Source organism: Triticum aestivum, chromosome 5B, assembly GCF_018294505.1.
Source record: "Triticum aestivum cultivar Chinese Spring chromosome 5B, IWGSC CS RefSeq v2.1, whole genome shotgun sequence".
NCBI classification, from domain to species: Eukaryota; Viridiplantae; Streptophyta; class Magnoliopsida; order Poales; family Poaceae; genus Triticum; species Triticum aestivum.
Window position 1 is genome coordinate 580540496 of NC_057807.1, and position 20313 is coordinate 580560808.

Consider the following 20313-nt stretch of genomic DNA (forward strand, 5'->3'; position numbering starts at 1 on the left):
AAATGGATATCTGACACAGCTGTCGCCTCGGTTTTCGAAGGGTCATTAATAAAAAGAAAGTATTTACAGGTTTTTATATAGAGATGACGTCATGTCGATTTTATTATAATCTTGGAAGATGACGTCACAGCGGTTATCAAGTTCACATGAAGATGATGTCATGGCAGTTTACAAGGTTCATACGAGGATGTTCAAGAAGTTTTTCTAAGTATTGAAGATTGACATGAACAGGTTCAAATGAATCTGGGGCCTAATGTTGGGGATATAAGTACTGAATATAAACCGCCCAGGAGGGGCCGGGTTATACTCACAAGGAATCATCCGTATTGAAACCCATGAAGACAAGGAATATGGCGCTTTACTATTGAAGCTTAGGGGCCCAGAGCCCAAGGGCGGATTAGGGCCCATAGACATAAACCGCCATGAGATATGTAACTTGTACTGTAAGATAGCAAAAGGTAGAAACCGAGCCGGACATATGTATGAGCCGGCCTTGGGATTCTGTAGACCGCCGGGCGTTCACCTGTGTATATAAAGGAATGACCCGGGGACGGTTTAGGGACAAGAAACAACAACTCGAGAGATAGGTAAAGCAGATTCGCTCCCTGCTCATCGAGACCCCATCAATTCCACCACAACTGGATCGTAGGCTTTTACCTTCACTGCAAGGGGCCGAACCAGTATAAACTCCCCGTGTCCTTTGTCCGGTTTAACCCCTTTAAGCTAATCTCATTGTGATGGCTCCACGACTAAGTCCTCTCGCTAGGACATCTGACGTGTTAATTCCACGACACTACCCGAATATTCTTGAGTTATCCCATATATTATTGTATTGGCATTATGCTAGCTGTGGTTAGTTGAGAGCTATGGACTATCTTTTTTTTTGTTAGAGTTATCTTTCTCACCTGCCTTTCGACAATTATTATTGATCTCTGTGTGTTTTAACATGTACTCCCTTTGTTTCTAAATATAAGACCTTTTAGAGATTTCAATACAAACTACATACAGATGTATATAGACATATTTTAGAGTGTAGATTCACTCATTTTTCTCTGTATGTAGTCCATATTGGAATCTCTAAAAAGGCTTATATTTAGGAACGAGGGAGTATAACCTTGTTTTCTTTGCTGTTGAGAGCACATTATGACTTTATGTCTATGATTATTAAAGCCATTGTCCGTTTCTTCTGATGATTCACTGTAATTTACATTTCTACCTTATTAGCACATATGTGATCACTAGTTTGTAATGGTAATCCTGATGAGTTTTTGCTCCTGTTTAGAAGCATGCTTGTTTTATTCTGTTGTAATAACCAGTGTCAGCGCTTTAGTGGATTTAGTCCCCAGGTGCAGATCCATTTACTAATGATTAGATTGTTTGATTCCTGGGGCTCTTGTACGTGTGCAACATCTTCAAATTAATGCCATGGTTCTGTGCTGCCGTTTGTATACTCATCTGGTCATTGGATAAGCTACCAACTTAACTGTTTAGTAAGTCTGGCCCTTTTTACTTGTTCTATGTCATTGATAAATTTGCTATGTCGTCTCATGTATCTAGGCTGCCAAAGTCCCAAGCACCTCTGCCTTTCCCTTTGTGAAGGTAGCCGAAGACCATCTCTTCCTCTTCTTTCTTTGTTTTTTGATGTATTTTGCTATGCAACCTTATGTTGATTTAGTAGATATATCACTCACTCTGATCGATTGATTGAACAAGGTTACTGTATTTGTGCCTTGCCGTTTTGCTGGAAGTTACTTGATGCTTTTAAAATTTTGAATGTGGTAGAGGATCCAATTATTTGTTTGCAATGGTTTCTGTTAAGAAAACTATTTCAGTAGTTTATGCACTACTTTACATCAAATTGTTGACTTGAACTTCGGTTGCTTAGCTATATATAGTCAAATGGTTAGCCATGCTGGCAAGCTGATTCTAAGGTCATGCAGTGGTATTTGTTTATATGTTGATAAATGGGGAAATCAGGTCACTTTGGTATCCTTTTTACAACTAAACTAATCTATATCTGGATTTGTTAGTTACTTGCTATTAATAATCGGCTATAAATTTACCGAGTACTTGGTGTTCTCCACATGATGTTTCTTATACATTGCTCCTATATGCAGGTTATCGTGGCTATCTGATTAAACCCATCGATTTCCTATCCGTAAGGTCATTTGATATGCTAATTCTGACAAACAGTTCGTTTTGTTATGTCGATCTTGTGTTCTAACACATTTTTACTTTGATCTTGCAGTTTGCTTCATCGATTGGCAAGGAGGAGACTCACATCAACATTGTGGTCATTTGGCGTCTAGACTCTGGCAAGTCGACCACCACTGGCATACAAACTCGGAGGTATTGACTAGCGTGTGGTTCGAGGTTGGAGAAGGAAGCTGCTGAGATGAATAAGATATCATTGAAGTACGTGTGGCCAACGTGGGTGCTTGACAGGACGAAGGCTGAGTTGGCAAGTTGAAGCCATGTGGAAGTTTGAGACAACCAAGTACTAGTGCATGTTCATTGATGCTCCTGTAACTAAATTTGTATTGTGTGCAATGGGTTAGGATAAAGATTTTGGTTGGTAGTGTTTAAAGATCAGGTTGTTGCTTGCTTGGGTCCAATACTCAGAGTTGGTAGTGTTTAAAGGACATGTAACATGTGCACACATGTCTTCCCAGTTGCATAACATATTTTTCACTTGTTAAGCAAGATAATGGCTGGGACTTATGTGGAATTTGCACTGCCTCATTGGATTTATTATGTATGTCTGCCTATTTATCAACAATTCTTTCAGAGGAGACATGTGAACTTGATATAGATTGATTTGGAATTGATGATGAGTTATGTGATGGCTTGCCCAGGTTTGTTAGTTAACCTGTATATACGAATGTGAAATGTATGTTTTTTATAAGTGGGCACTAGGACATTTGTGCTCTTCTGTGATGCGTAGCGGCGAGGTTGAAGGTCCTTTGATGCTGACGAGGGAGGGGCGAGACGAACTTGCTGGCAACCAACCTTTTCATGTTTTATGGTAGTTTGCACCACAAGCTGATGCTTATGTTGGTAATATATCTGTTCAACTAGTGCATATATGTAGTAACTGGAGGGGAGGATGCTTGCTTGCTTCATGCCAAGCTGCTCTTGTCGAGTTGTACAAAATATAGTAAAAATTTGTTGGCAGAATATAATGGGAAATCTGCTAGAACGTATTTAGTCTAGTCAGATATGTATGTGTCAAAGTTTTCTTGTTTTGAAAGAAAGAAAGAAAAAAAAGAAAGATAGAAAGATAGAAACTTGAGTCAGTACGTCATAATCCAATGAAACATTATTCATCTATCTGTCCATCCGTCAAGTTTCTCCCTTTTCCCAGCACCAACACGAGTAAATAAAGCGTGATATGATACAAGCATGGGTCAACTCCATGCATCCATCATATGTAATTAGGAGCTTATGAAACTATGAAAGGAATAAAGTTTGTGCTCCACTGTACTGACATACGTATCTCGTACCCAACCACACCACTGTCAATCTCCTCCAAGTTGGGTGGACGTTGGTTGTCCCTGACATATCTCTCATCTGCAACCAAATCTCCAACAAACTCTAGTCTGTCTTCCAACATGAAGATAACTACCCTTTCTTTGGGCCTGCCTCAACAAACTCCAGTCAATCCTCCTTCCATATAGGCACGCACGCTCCCTCCTTAATTCTCTCGTCTTCCTCCTCGAAACCAAGGCATGCACGCTTCCTCCTTAAATCTCTCGTCTGCTCCTCACAACTAGGCACTCCCAAATCCAATGCATCCTTTAATTGCTCCATCAAATTGTAGGGGATCCAACAAGCTTTGATCCATTGGTTGCCCCATCCTCTCACACACCTCACGCGGATCCCTCTCCCATCCAGCACCTCCTCGCACTCCCCGCTCGATCGCTACTGCCCCCTCTCTCTCTATTTATACATGGACGCGCCCCACGCATTACTCTTGCTCCTCCTTACTCCTCAAACCGGCACCACACCACCTCACATCATGTACAACAACAAGCACATCGAGCCACCATCAACCAAAGGTGGTTCCAATGATGCAGTGCCCGGCTAGCAGCATAATGGGAGATGCTCTGCCGTCCGTTAGATTGGTCGTACGGGTGCGCGGCAACATCCATCAGCCGTGTCATGTCCTTGCCCTTAGTATGAGCATGATCTAGTCTTGTGGCCACACCCCTTTCTCTGTAAGAGCACTCCCTTTCTCAATCTAACCTTCTCTTAATAAAATCTTGGCATGGCACCACTATAATTGATGACTTTTTCTTTTTGTGAATTTTGTGATGCAGCGATGCAGATGATTGTTTCTGCTAGATGTGTGCAGCAATTTGCCGGACAATAGCAGAAACCCGACCAGATGCCAGGCCAAATATGGATGGAGGTATGTTTGTGTCGAGGATGATTATTGGGCCATTGGCATGTGTTTGTAGAAAGCTATAGGGACTGCCTAACAAACAGACGTCTGGTTTTTATTTGGGCTCGGGTTGTTTTTTTCTATCCATTCATGTGTTGCCATCTGTCTCGATTTATTTGGGCCACTGAAGCAAACACACACACACACACACACACACACACACACACACACACACACACATACACACACACACACATATATATATATATATATAACTGAATGTTGCACTGACAAGTGACAACAACTATAACAAAATAAAAATTGCGTGCTGTGAACGAATTATACTTAAAAAATGCATGTCCTCACCCTTGTGACTAAACTCGAGCAACTCCCTTGTTGATGATCATTATCATTTCAAACTCCACGAATGTGCTACACTTACAAGTGATTAGTACATCATTACCAACCTTTGGTCCTTCCCCATTAGAATCTCCTTCCGTCCCTCCTTAAATTTGATTCGACCGTCCTTAAGAGTCTTGTACACAACATTGGAAATGCTCCCTATTCCCAAGCATATTCTAGCCAGACATGTCCCCCGTGATTTGCCGACTGGGAACTACCTTGAATGGTAATTTATGTGATGTCCAGGGGGTTACATACATCAGAAAAAAGAGAGAAAAAGAAAAAGGTTTCAGTCGGTGAGCAAAAAAACTAGGACCGTTGTTACAAAATGAAAGTAGTTATGACAAAGTGCACCAGACACAGAAAAATTGAGAACTAATAGGAACATAATCCACACAAATGTCAAGGGTTACTGAAGACTGATAACTGAAAAGTATTAATCCTTAGAGGGTTACTGAGAACTAACTATGAAGACTAAGAACTGATAAATGATACTAAGAACTGAAGAAACTAGTGAAGAATGAAACTAACTGATGGAACTGAAAATGACAACTAACTTAACACGGAAACTACTTAAAAAATAACTACACAATTTAAAATTGAAATATGACTGAAAACCTATGAACACTATGCATATGATGTCACTCCCTGTTTAAAAACTAAAACCTAATTGATGACTTATACTAAACTGAACACAAAATGAATATATCACTGAAACCATACATTGAACCTTGGAAAAACTAGAAACTATTAACTAGACCCTGAAAAACTGAGAACTATTGACTAAAAACTGAACTCTTAAAACCACATATAACTGATGACTGGTACATAGTGACAATAATGAAATACTAAGAACTACTAATGATGGAAAATGAAAATAGAGAGAACACAATAAATAATTTATTAGGACACTCCTGTTTATAGACTGAAAATGAAAAAAATGAATGAAAGACAAAAAGAAACATCCTCAGTTCTAGTATTTCTTAGCAGTTGCAATTTATCAGCTAACCAGATAGAACTTGACGAAATTGAAAAGTAAAACAGCAGCAGGTAAGGTTCAGAGGCAGTAAATAGAAGCAGAGATTGCTACTACAATAGGAACATTAATTCTCTAGATCTACTATTATGTAAGGGCAACCAGTAATCCAACAATTTAACTAACTAAACAGGAAATAATGCACTCAAAATCACCGAACAAACGCATCAATTTTAGTAACAGAAACATACAGAGGAGCAGAGGTTCAGAAACTCATAGCGAATAGCATGGATTACAGGATTTCTGAGCTAAAACAACACTATGTTGTGCTATGCTATGGCATGAAATTGCTAGCCCCCATCGCGGATAACAACAACAATCCCCTGCAACAAAGAATCCTAACCGGCCTACAAAATAGATCTTTGACTGGCGACCATGACAACAACCAATAAATCGAGTGCAAGGAGATATAACGCATAGGATAAAATTGGACAGGGGAGGGTAGAGGAGGATGACAAAATCACATACAAAAATACCTTGCACCAACCGGCAACGACAACTACACCCCCACCCTGCCCCCGCGCGATGGCTGCTTGACGATGGCGAGCCCAACGAGAGAGAGCTTCACCGAGCTCCTCTCAATACCACCAACTCTCCTTCCTCCCGAAGTTCCAAGGAAGCACACTTCGGCCTACAAGCACTACTTGCGAGCGGGTCGCCGCATGCCAACTGTCTCTTGCCAGCCATTGTTGTAATCACCGGCGAGGCACCCCCCCCCCCTCTTTCAGCATGGCAAATTCTTTGAATTCTAGGATTGTTTTGGGGTTTAGAATACATGATCCATAAAAAGCTTTTTTTTAGTTTGTGTTGGTAACTAGTACACGGTCATGGTAGCATACTAATTTTTGATATGAAAACTATAAAGAAATATTTTATACATGGGCGGTAGCTTTTGTAGCATCATGGTCGTTAGTGCCGGGACGACCAGATTTGGTTTCGATGTAACCAGTATCATCGTAATCTCCTTGGATGTAACTTAATGTCTGAAGTGTAAACTACAAAATCAGCCAGTAACATGTTTCATAGGAGTAAGTAGTATAGGTTACCATGATAAAAAATTCCATCAAGTTTTTGCACTCTTGCGTAGGACTTTGGATAAGTGTAGGCATGCAACACATGCCTCTCTTGAGTACATATCATGATGATTTGTTTTAATGATTCAGTAGGATGTTGAGGGTCTGATGCAGCTAAAATGGTAAAATTTTAATTAGAAACTGTTGTCTTTTCTGTAGTACACAACATTTAGCTGGCCATGGCTGTAGATGTGACTAACTGAGTCCATCTTAGTAGTAGAATGAAAGAAAGAATAAGAACAAATAGGTTTCCAGATAATAATGTGATTTTGACCCCCCCCCCCCCCCACCTAGATGTTGTGCGGACTAACAAGAAGAACAATATCTATAATTTGACTTTGTGTCATTAATAATCCGTAGTTATTTTTAGTCTGTTTGGCTACTTATGTGTAAATTAACCTCTCTTTTTTTGGTTTGTCGTTATTTTTACTCTGTTCAAATGGGGAGCATGCTATGCTAGTTTAGTTGTAAGGCGAGAGAAGAGGGTCTTGTGCTATGTCAGCGTGCGAAGAGAAAGGTCTTCGGCTCAAGACGTAGGCATCAAGTGGAGGAGCAATAAATTTGATTGAGGCATGGAGATGCCCACTAAAATGGATGTTCGATGATGATGAGGAAAGTGCTTCCTAAGCTTGTTGAAGGAGTTTTCATGGCATGTAGTGTTTCCCTTGCGTGTGAATAAGAAACCTGCCCACCTGTTCTGCTGCCGAAATTTTCGGCGAATTGCCACGACTTGTCAAAATTTTGGCCTTGTTTGTAAGAAAAATGAAAACTTTAGGGGGTTTCATGCAAGAAAATTGACCTTATTTGTAAGAAGAAGAAAATAATAGCGTGTTCAATGCAAAAAAACTTTTTCCTTGTCTTGCCTCTAGGACTAATTCAAGTGTTGTTGGTGATCATATTTTTTGAATTTTAGGATATCGTTAAGCATAACGATCCTAAAACAATATTGAGAGTATGACGTTGGGCGTACCTGGATATTTCTACAAAATTCTACCGTGGGATTTTCAAGTATTAATTGACCATCCATCTTTTAACATATCATCAGTTCAATACACAAATATGTAGCCGTGGATTATGGGAGTAACCACTAATCACCGATCATGGAAATAGATTATTTAATAAATGAGTGTTATGTATATCTAATAGTATATTTCCTTGATGACAAACATGGTCAGTCCTACTATTATAGAGGCCCTCGTGCGAATGAGATACACTAGACCTAACACCTATAATGGAGTAACATAAATATTTTCATCGGTATATATCACATATCATCATTATAAAGCAAAGGCTTAAACATCAAAATTCAATTTTTAACTCACAAATAAAGTCTTAATACACCATGTATATATAATTATAATACAAATAATAATTATTCCCTCCATTCCTTTATGTAAGGTGTATAATTTGTTAGCACACTGACCCAGGCACATAATTCTACACAGGATAGAACAAAATTAACCTTGCCTAAATCATTGATTAGTGACAATTAAATCATTTAGGCTAGAAAAGTAAGAGATACACACAATTAGGAAAGAGACACTTCCCTTTTTTTCTTTATATTTACAAGGAGAGATACATGCAGTCGGATGAGAGATACTTTCCTTTTTTAAAAGGGCTAGAAACGGAATTTTGAGGAATTGGAAGAAATGCACCTTTCATTGTGGAATTTTATCAAAAAACAAATACACCTTATATAAAGGAATGGAGGGAGTATAAGATACATGCACTCAATCTTAAACAACTATTGAATAAATACAATGCAGAGGGGGGGGGGGCAATGCCCCCTGTGTTGGGGATGTGACCAGAGAGAGCTTCAAAGCAAAGGAGAAGGAACTTCAAGTGGGCAATGCTAGCATCATTTAATTCAACCATAATGATAGTATCATCCGCATATTATAAATGAGAGATGCCATTAGGACAAGGTTATAAACATTCAACACCGTGAGGATTTGGTTTCCCAATAAAACGCACAACATACTAGACTACTCGAACACGCCATACAACATCCATGCGTATACAGCTAGTACAACTAGCTAATCACCGGCCACACTAATCACAATTTGCTTAATCCTAGTTGCATTAGCATACGATTATTGCCAACACACGAGCTAATTGTAGCAGAGAGTGATGCAAGCTCCCGCAGAGAAGATTGTGAACCCAACCAAAGGAATAACCGTGTCCCCGGCAATGAGAACTGCCTTAGCCCACCCACCCATGCATGCGAAGGTGGAAACTCTGGCGAAGACGAAACTATCACAAATGCATATCAAGGAGAGGAAGGAGAGAAGATTGAACAGTAGACCAGTGAAGAGCACCCCTCGGCAGCACTTGACAGTTGACGACGGGAGCTCCTCAAGAGTTTTCTTCCCATCATCCACATTACAAGTGTGGCGCAGCAGACCCGCACCGCGTAGCACGCCAAGGTGGCGAAACATGCCAGACGGCAGGACGTGCGCCGACGGTGGCTTCAAGTAATCGACCTTCATGCCGGCTGTCGCGATGCCGGCCAACAAGGTTGTGAGGCACAGTAGCTGGCTACCCACGACCCCGAAGCTACCTGGTAAACACAATCAATTCGTCAGAATAACAAGATGAACAAGTGCAGTCCTCATGAGAGGCAGTTTATCCTCATCCCAGACATCAACAAATATAATAAAAAAATAAAACTCAAACGGCTTAGATTTAGTTTTATTTTATATATAGTGAAGTGGTGGGCAAGGCATGATCTGCCCCCGTGTTAGAATGATTTTTTTTTTCGTGTTGGGATTGCTACAAGAAGACTGTCCTATGGCATTTTGGTATTTTTGAGTTAATAAAAGTGTTCACTAACAGAAAAAAATGACCTTCGGTATATCAGAATAAATTTTTATGTTTTCTCTAGAAGATTTTTATCATATTTTTGAGCGAAATTACTACACGCACGACGTTTCTTTTCAATCCTGGTACGATGCCCAACGAACGGTCCAAAGTGATGTGTCAGGACAAAAATTGTACGTCAAGTGTCATACGTGTAGCCGAACTCTATTTTGAGCGGGAAACACAACGGATTCGGGCGAGCTGAGTTCATGGATTCGTCTTCAACGGATGAGGACGAAGATCACGATGAAGCGGCGATAATGAGGACGATTTGGATAATTTGAATTCAAATTTAAACTATTTTATTTCAAAACTTTATGTTTGAATTGTAGTATTTATATTTTAATTGTTGTTGCATTGGAATATTTATCTATGAAAGAATTGAGCTGCTTATCTTTGATTATTTTCTGTAGCTTGTGTATAAAAAAAGACTGAGGGGTGGCATTTGGTGTCCGCGGTTGCATGGCCGGGACTGCTGTCCACGGACATTTAGTGTCATCGGATGCCCTAAGCCGATTGAGAGGTCAGCGGACTACACCTAAATGAAAGTATATGCCATTTTCATCCAATTTGCCGCGGCTCAGCCTTCTCAGAACCAACATTTTGAAGCTTCTTAGAATCAGTGACTGCTTATAATGGTTAGGAATGCCCCAAAAAACAGAACAGGAAACTACACATGTCGATCACACCCGACAACACGTACTTCCTGCCCTGTGATATAGTAGAGATTCTGAAAATTCGAGCTTCTCCAAGATAGAGTGAAGATATCCTAGTTTGGGGGCCGGGAATGATGGTTAGCGTACAACTTTGCGTCTGAGGAATCAGTTCGGGCAACGGGAACTTCATCAAGTTCGGCGGCTGATGGGAGAAGAAAGTGTTGGGAGGACATGATCTGGAAATCACTTGTTCCTCCTACTGTAAAAAAATTCGCTTGGCGTGTTGCAATAAATTCACTCCCAACATGGCAGAATAAACATAGAAGGGGAATTGAGAAGTCTGAATATTGTCCTGTTTGTGACCGTGAACCGGAAAACACCTTTCATGCACTATGTAGGTGCCCAATAGCGGTTGATCTCTGGACATGTATGGCGAAAGTTGGGGGAGATGCAGAACAATGGAAAGGAATGGATTCTTCATGCTTTACAACCGCTTAATGATATTCAGAGAAGTATGCTCTTTCTCACTTTGTGGAGATGTTGGTACAGTAGGAATGAGGTGACTCACTACAACCATTGCCACCGGTGGATGTGTCCCAAAGATTCTTAACTAGCTACTTGGACACACTGATGGGCGTTGCACAAAATCCTCTGTATGATCCAATAAAAGGCAAGGGCCCAGCAGTGATTAATTAGATTCAGTTCAGCTTCAGACTGTCAGACAAACAGTACCAGATGGTAGCCCCAGGTGGATTGCTCCTCGTGCAGGGAACTCTTCTCATGCAGAGATGCTATGGAGGCTGAGCTGTGTGCTTGCATGGAGGGCATTTCATTATCAATTCAGCGATCTGATCTTCCTATCATGTTGGAGATTGATTCAATTCAGGTGGTGAGCATGTTAAAAGGATGATGCCGTTGATAGATCGGTTTTTTGCTTCCTTAGTGGCAGAGATAAAATATTTGATTTCCCTTCTTAGTACTGTACTTGTGTTACTCGTATTAATCATAGCCAAAACACCGTCAGTGACTACTTGGCTAACTTTGCTAGGACTGAAAAAAGAATTGTCGTGTGGTTTGGTTCAGGACCACCAGAGGCAGTGAACTTATGCAAAGTAGATTGTAACGAGGGTGTTGACTGAGTAATGCAACCGACAAGCTATCTATATCAGACCTGTAATTTTGTACAATTAACAGAGCATATGAATTAGCTATTGTGAAATTTTACCTCTCCAGGCAGCCGTTCGAAAGCGCAAGGGGACAAGCTTTTATGTTGCTGCTTGACCTAACTCTGATTGGTTTTAGAGAGTGACTACATGACTAACTACTGCTCAAGATTTCCTCATCACTTTTACAGCTAACCTAAAGTCTTCTCGGAGGGTTTCTCCGAAGTGATTTAGAAATCGTTACGTCTCTCTCTCTCTAATTATATATGGCCCCGCCCCACACATTGCTGTTGCTCCTCCTTTCTCCTCAAGCCGCCACCACACAACCTCACATCATGTACAACAACAAGCACATCGAGCGGCCATCAACCAAAGTCAGTTCCAATGATGTAGTGCCCGACTAGCACGACACTGGGAGATGGTCTGCCGTCGGTCAGATCGGCCGTCCGGGTGCACGACAACATTGATCAGCTGTGTCATGTGTCATGTCCATGTCATTACTATGAGCATGATCTAGTCTTGTGGCCACCCCTTTCTATGTAAGAGCGCTTCCTTTCTCCATCTAACCTTCTCTTAATAAAATCTTGGCATGACACCACTCGAATTGATGAGTCACTTCCGCTTCAGTACAACCCCCGACACATCAACGACCCAGATTAGAAGATACCCCTTCGTGGAGAAGGGCACGATGGGAATTCCAGGTGGGCGCGGCGTAACGCGGCGCAGCGCGGCGTGCGGACGTACGGTCGCTATACGCCCGTACGTGGGCGAGGGGGCGGTGTACGCCACGTCAGGGGCCGGACGACGCGTACTTAGGCTAACCACCGCCGTCCGCCCGCATTAATCCGGCGCGGATTACGGTGGCCATTTACGCCGCGCAGCAGCCAGTCTAATCGCCGCAGAGAGGAGTCCAATCGCCCGGTCGGTCCGCGTGCGGCGTTGATTCCCATGCTGACCGCCTGCGCTCGCCACCCGCTCGCCTGCCCACGCCACCGCTTTGACCGCCTGCGCACGCCGCCCCCTTGCCTGTCGGCATTAATCGCCGACACAAACCCCGCCCCTACAAAAAGGCGGCCCCTCTCGCCGTCGGTCGCACACCACTCTCGCCTCTCCACTCGCCGGCACCCACCTCCGCCTCTCGCTCCCCGTCTCTACCGTCGGCGATGGCCCGCCCCAACCTCACCCTGGAGGAGGCGGAGGAGCTCGCCCACTTCGCCATCCCCGCCGCGCCCGACATCCGCCTGCCGTCCAGGTGTCGGCTCAGCGTCGACGGCGTGCCGGTCGCGTGCCCGACGTCGGCATGCCCCTCTTTGCCCGCACCATCGGTCTGTACCGGGTGCGGCTCTCACCGGAGGAGCGGGCGGACTCGCAGTACGCCCCCAACCACCCCGGGTGGGCGGCCCGGCTCGCCGACGACCACGACCGCAGCCTCCACGCCTACACCGCCCCCCCCCCCCCCGCCCATGAAGCACAACCACGCGGCGCGGCACCACCTCTAGGACGGGCGCTCCTTCGAGGAGGTCGTCGCCCCGTACCGCGCCCAGGCGGCCGCCGGCGTTGTGCCCGCCCCGACGAGCTACGAGTACTAACTCTTTCGCCACGGCGAGACGCGCTCCGCCCGCATCAACCTCGACGCGCGCGCGCCCCCGCACGCGCCCTCGCCGGCAAAGGCGGCGACCGCGGCTCTGTTGCCTAGGTGGAGGTGATCGACGGACGGCGGCGAGGGACGTCGCCGGGTCCAGCCGTGCCCCTCCACCCGAGTTGGAGGAGCCAGAGCTGGCGTTGCTGGCGGAGTGCAGGCGGCTGGCGGCGGAGGCCGACGACCCGGAGGACATGCCGGACTACTTGACGACGATCCGGAGTCGGCGAACGTCCCGATGCCGCCGCCCCTCGTCCAGGAGTACATGCAGCTCGCTCCAGTCGCCGTCCACCCGGAGGACCCACCGGACTTCCCCGACTACCACTTCACGGCGGCGGACTCGATGGCTGCGCCGGCCGCGCCCACGGTGCCCCTGGACGACAGCAGCAGCAATAACGACAGCAACGATGACGACGGGCTCTACGACGAGGCGGACTTCGGCGGCGTCGAGGACGAGTAGTTTAGCTTAGTTTAATTTCAAAATTATGTTTTAGTTATGTTTAATTATTTTCTTAATGTCGTTTAGTTTCGAGGCCGACTACTACTATGTAAAATATTTCTGAAAACTAGAATGAAACATCGAGTGTTTGAATGGATGGTTTTAAAATATTGTTTAAATATCGAGTGTTTGAATTGATACCGTTATTTACAATTGTTTTATTGTACAAAATTATTTTAAAAAAATTTAAAATGCAAAAGAATTAAACTAGAAATGCTAAAAAACTATAAAAATTAGGGAAGTAAATAAAAAACAAAACAAAGGGAAAAATAAATAATATTAGCAAACAAGAATGAAAAGATTTTTTATTAAAAGAATGAAAAAATTAGTTTGAAAGTATTTTCTCAAAAAAATTAGTTTAAAAAATTATTGTAAAAAAATTCTATTGTAAAAAATTAAAAATCACAAAAGAATTAAACTTGAATTGGTAAAAAAAACTATGAAAATTAGAAAAGTAAATAAAAAACGAAACAAAGAGAAAAAAATAATTAATATTAGCAAAAAAGAATAAAAAGAAATGTCTTTTTTTAAAAGACCGCCGGCCCAGTGCCGAGCGAGGCGTAGTAGGCCGATCCCGATCAAGCCGACGGCGAAAGGGAAGGCTTTTCGGCCCCGTAAGGCCCACGGGCCCAACCAGACGGCGTAGTAGGCGAGGGAGTTATTTTTTAAGGAGTACAACGGGGTGGGGCGGGGCGTGCTATTTAAGCCGGTGCGAGCGAGCTCCGATAGGCAAGGTGGGACTAAAATTAGGACCTCGCCTCCCCGCGGGCGCTGGGCATCCGCGGAGGTGGGCCGTACTCGGTGGGCCGCATGGGCCGCCTGCGCGCGTGTGAGCGGTCGAGGGCGTAGGGGCGGTCCGAAGGAACAGTGGAGGCGCACTTCTTTAGTGCCACCTCGCCCGCCGAAAGACGCCCCGACCGCCTTAAATAGCCGCGTTCAGCCACCCTATCAGATAAGATAGTTAGTAATAATTTGATTTGACTTACACTGTACGGGCAGCTCTGCCGCAGCTGCCCGGGTAATGTAAAATCTCAAACGGACGTTACACTGCCCGGACAGCTATAGCAGTGTAAACTCAAATCATATCATTTGTAGCTATGTTATTTTTGCCAGTTTGTCATTCTACGCAAGTTTGTCTCACCTCATTCAAATTACGTAATTAGTACCTATATTATTTTTAATATTTGCCACACCTCATTCAAATCACATCACCTAGTACCTATATTATTTTTGACTGTTTGCCAATCTAAGCAAGTTTAGTCATGTCTTGTCGCAGTGCGGGGAGTGTGTTTCGGTTTGATAGCGTGGAAAATCATAGTAAATTCTCGGAGGATAGAAATGGCCCGAAAACCTTTCATGGGTGCTTGCCATGAGTGTACAAACGGATGAAAATAATTTGGGCCCATTTGAAGGATGTCGAAAAAACCCTCCGTCGGGACGGGGCCTTCCCTCCTACCAGAACGGCGTGCGCTGAGGAAGGTCATTTTTTGGCCATCTTCAGAACGACCCCAAATTTTGCGACAGGTTAGGCATGCCCACCGTAGGACCCCTCGTAAAAGTTCATCATGTTCCGAGCACACACTCATGTCGCGTCACGTCTGGGGAGTGTGTTACGGTTTCAGAGCGTGGAAAATCGTAGAAAATTCTCGGAGGTTCGAAATGGCCAGAAACCTTCCATGCTTTCTTGCGATGAGTGTATAAACGTATGAAGAAAAATTGGCTCCATTTGAAGGATGTCGAAAGAAAACCTCCGTCGGGACGGGGCCTTCCCTCCTACCAGAACGGCGTGTGCAGAGAAAGGTCATTTTTTGACCATCTTCAGAACGCCCCCAAATTTTGTGACAGGATAGGCATGCCCACTGTAGGACCCCTCGCAAAAGTTCATCGTGTTCCGAGCACACACTCATGTTGCGTCACATCCGGGGGAGTGTGTTTTGGTTTCAGAGCGTGGAAAATCGTAGAAATTTCTTGGAGATCCGAAATGGCCCGAAACCTTACATGCTTGCTTGCCATCAGTTTACAAACGTCAGGAAAAAAAATTGAGCCCATCTGAAGGATGTCGAAAAAACACCTCCATCATGACGGGGCCTTCCCTCCTACCAGATCGGCATGCACAGAGGAAGGTCATTTTTTGACCATCTTTAGAACGAGCCCAAATTTTGCGACAGGGTAGGCATGCCCACTGTAGGACCCCTCGCAAAAGTTCATCGTGTTCCGAGCACATACTCGTGTCGCGTCACGTCCGGGGAGTGTGTTTCGGTTTCAGAGCATGGAAAATCGTAGAAATTTCTCGGAGATTCGAAATGGGCCGAAACCTTCCATGCTTGCTTGTCATGAGTGTACAAACGTCTGAAAAAACTTTGGACCCATTTGAAGGATGTCAAAAAAACCTTCCGTTGGGACATGCAAAAAAGTCTTCAAGCGTGGATAGTCATACCGTACAACACTGATGCAGGTCATGCTGTATCATTCCACAACAATTGTGGAGTGGCAGAGCAGAACCTGCATAAGCATAGTGAGGTATGGCTACTACCATTAAAGACTTTATGTCGTACGCGGATGAAGCTATTTAAACACATGACTCGTTGTCAAAATTAGCAATGTGGGACTAAAAATACTACACTGTGGGCGGTTGGTGCCCCCAGCGGTGCACAAATGGTGGTGCACACACGGCCGGCCGCCCCACGATGGGCGGGGCGTGCTAGTTAAGCTGATGCGAGCGAGCTCCAATAGGCGCGGTGGGACTAAAATCAGGACCTCGCCTCCCCGCGGGCGCTGGGCGTACCGCCGAGGTGGGCCATACTCGGTGGGCCACGTGGGCCACCTACGCGCGTGCAAGTGGTCGAGGGCGTAGGGGCAGTCTGAAGGCACAGTGGAGGCGCACTTCTTTAGTGCCACCTCGTCTGCCGAAAAACGCCCCGACCGCCTTAAATAGCCGCGTTCAGCCACCCTATCAGATAAAATAGTTAGTAATAATTTGATTTGACTTACACTGTAGGGCAGCTCTGCCGCAGCTGCCCGGATAGTGTAAAATCTTAAACGGATGTTACACTGCCCGGACAGCTATAGCAGTGCTGCTATAGCGGTGTAAACTCAAATCATATCATTTGTAGCTATGTTATTTTTGCCAGTTTGTCATTCCACGCAAGTTTGTCTCACCTCATTCACATTACGTAATTAGTACCTATATTGTTTTTAATATTTTCCACACCTCATTCAAATCACATCACGTAGTACCTATATTATTTTTGACTGTTTGCCAATCTATGCAAGTTTAGTCATGTCGTGTCACAGTGCGGGGAGTGTGTTTAGGTTTCATAGCGTGGAAAATCATAGTAAATTCTCGGAGGTTAGAAATGGCCCAAAAACCTTTCATGCTTGCTTGCCATGAGTGTACAAACGTATGAAAATAATTTGGGCCCATTTGAAGGGGTCGGAAAAACCCTCCGTCGTGACAGGGCCTTCCCTCCTACCAGAACGGCGTGCGCTGAGGAAGGTCATTTTTAGCCATCTTTAGAACGACCCCAAATTTTGCTACAGGGTAGGCATGCCCACCGTAGGACCCCTCGCAAAAGTTCATCATGTTCCGAGCACACACTCATGTCGCGTCACGTCCGGGGAGTGTGTTACGGTTTCAGAGCGTAGAAAATCATAGAAAATTCTCAGAGGTTCGAAATGGCCAGAAACCTTCCATGCTTGCTTGCCATGAGTGTATAAACGTATGGAAAAAAATTGGCTCCATTTGAAGGATGTCGAAAAAAAAACCTCCGTCGGGACGGGGCCTTCCCTCCTACCAGAACGGCGTGCGTAGATAAAGGTCATTTTTTGACCATCTTCAGAACGACCCCAAATTTTGTGACAGGATAGGCATGCCCACCGTAGGACCCCTCGCAAAAGTTCATCGTGTTCCGAGCACACACTCATGTCACGTCACATCTGGGGGAGTGTGTTTCGGTTTCAGAGCGTGGAAAATCATAGAAATTTCTTGGAGATTCGAAATGGCCCGAAACCTTCCATGCTTGCTCGCCATGAGTTTACAAACGTCTGAAAAAAATTTGAGCCCATTTGAAGGATGTCGAAAAAAACCTTCGTCGGGACGGGGCCTTCCCTCCTACCAGAACGGCGTGCGCAGAGGAAGGTCATTTTTTGACCATCTTCAGAATGATCCCAAATTTTGCGACAGGGTAGGCATGCCCACTATAGAACCCCTCGCAAAAGTTCATCGTGTTCCGAGCACATACTCGTGTCGCGTCACATCCAGGGAGTGTGTTTCGGTTTTAGAGCGTGGAAAATCGTAAAAATTTCTGGGAGATTCGAAATGGGCCAAAACCTTCCATGCTTGCTTGTCATGAGTGTACAAACGTCTGAAAAAACTTTGGACCCATTTGAAGGATGTCAAAAAAACCTTCCGTCGGGACATGCAAAAGTCTTCAAGCGTGGATAGTCATACCGTACAACACTGATGCATGTCATGTTGTATCATTCCACAACAATTGTGGAGTGACAGAGCAGAACCTGCATAAGCATAGTGAGGTATGGCTACTACGGGGTATGAAATTGAGCGGCATAATCCCATCCACCTTTGACCTAGGCAGCCGCCACCTCCAAAAACCTAAGGTTTTCTGCCTCCCGCCGGCGCCGGCGCCGGTCCGTCCTGTCTCCGGTGGCCTTAGGGCCATGGAGACGGAGTGGATCTCAGCCCTTGCCGTTGGGAGGGCTCCGTTTTTAGATCTTTTTTCAAGCTTTGTTAGGGTTTGTATCCTACTCAAGAAGGCTAGACGGCGGCGGCTCCCTGAAGATGGAATAAAGGTCTCCACGCCTAGCCCCTGTTTCGATGATGCGTTCAGCATCATCGGTGGGCGTGTGGAGGTTTGTCTTCGGCGGATCTGTCTTTGGTGGATTTGCGCGGATCTATTCGTCGTTCGTGTTCGTTTGTGTGTCCTCAGGTTGGATCCTTTTGATCTACACTCTTCATCTGCGGCGGTTGATGTTCTGGTGCGTTGGTTCTATGGCGCCTTAGCACGATGACTTCCTGACTGTCTACTACAACAATGTTTTCCCGGCTCCGGCGAGGGAGGGGCGAAGACAGCGGCGCGCCTTCGGCTCACTTCAGTGCTTGTAGTCGTCGCTAGGTGGTCTACGGATCTGGATGTAATTTTTTATTATTTTCAGTGTTCGTTGTACTACCATAATTGAAGATGAATAGATTGAAAGTTTTTCCCACAAAAAAAAGTATGACTACTACGATTAAAGACTTGATGTCGTATACGGATGAAGCTATTTAAACACATGATTCGTTGTCAAAATTAGCACTGTGGGACTAAAAATACAACACTTTGGGCAGTTGGTGCCCCCAGCGGCGCACAAATGGTGGTGCACACACGGCCGGCCGGCCCATCATGGCCCGTGCGCGCCGTGGGCCGCCCCCGCACGCCTTTTGTGGCCACCGTAGGCTAACCTCGTTTTATAAATAATTTTAGTACCACATTGATTGTGGAGACTCATATGTACTGATTTAAAAAGTCTGATAATATTTTAACGTTCAGTTATTATTGCTTTATATTACATGTATATGGATCCAGATGGTGTAGGTGTTGCTCTGCTTGTTGAACTTTACCAACAAGCAAAGCAACATGTACATCATTCCTTCTAGGTAAGTATACCCGTCCTGATGCAATAATTTTTTATTATTTTTTTATAGTTGCAAAATTGTGGGATAAAATATGGAATAGGTGGATGCGTTGAGACGACCTGAGTATTAAATTTTTAGTCCGGGTTTTAGTGAGGATGCTCTGCCGGCACCCGTAGTCCGTCTCTCTTTGCTGCCAACCGTACACGGTTCCTCCTGCTTCCAAACGCTGCGGGTATCTCTTCATATGATTAGAGCATTATATTTGTAAAAAAAAATATTTTGCCCGGAGATTGCAAAGTCATGTCATATAGAATATAGGTAACATTTCACTATTCTGGAGCTGCGGGTTGCTCTTAATATGATTAGAGCATTGTATTTGTAAATATAAAAAAATTGTGCCCGAAGAGTGCAATGTCATCTCATATAGAATAGATGTTAGATTTCACTTTTCTGGAGCTGCGGGTTGCTATTCATATGATTAGAGCATTGTATTTGTAAAAGTTTAGAAAATACAAAAATAAAAAATCCTGTAATGTGGACGGATTTACCTAAAAAGATTAATGTAAATTATTATTGTGACACTCCATGATTATGAAGTGCCAGAGCATCATTTACATTATCCTACTTAGGAAAGACCGTCACATTAAAAGAATTAACATTGTACGCAGAGGATAGTATTTAAATAGGTGAACATGCATGTCAAGAAGCAATGTGGGACTAAATGATTAGCAGGTTGGGCGGTGGCCGCCGTGGCTTATGCTTCATGGGCCCTTACTTGTGCGTCGCAAACGGCGCCCAAGTGGCCGCCGTGGGTCGCCTAGCTGGCCCGGCCGTTTGCACCGCGCGCACCGGCGGTGAAAAATAAAATATTAAGTCGTTGCACTTTTTGTGTTTTTTTCATGTAGAAATTCGTAGAAAATGAATGTTTTGTCGAAACGCACTCAACTTTTGCATACGCGTGTGAGTGACC

General features: G+C 44.3%; 1 long non-coding RNA gene across 1 annotated transcript; it reads left to right on the forward strand.

Moving 5' to 3' along the window:
- The first annotated feature begins 3726 nt into the window (after positions 1-3726).
- LOC123117003 (uncharacterized) lies at positions 3727-11596 on the forward strand. Its single transcript, XR_006457255.1, has 3 exons — positions 3727-4217; positions 4320-4411; positions 10168-11596. It is a non-coding gene; the product is annotated as an uncharacterized lncRNA (long non-coding RNA).
- The last annotated feature ends 8717 nt before the right edge of the window (positions 11597-20313 follow it).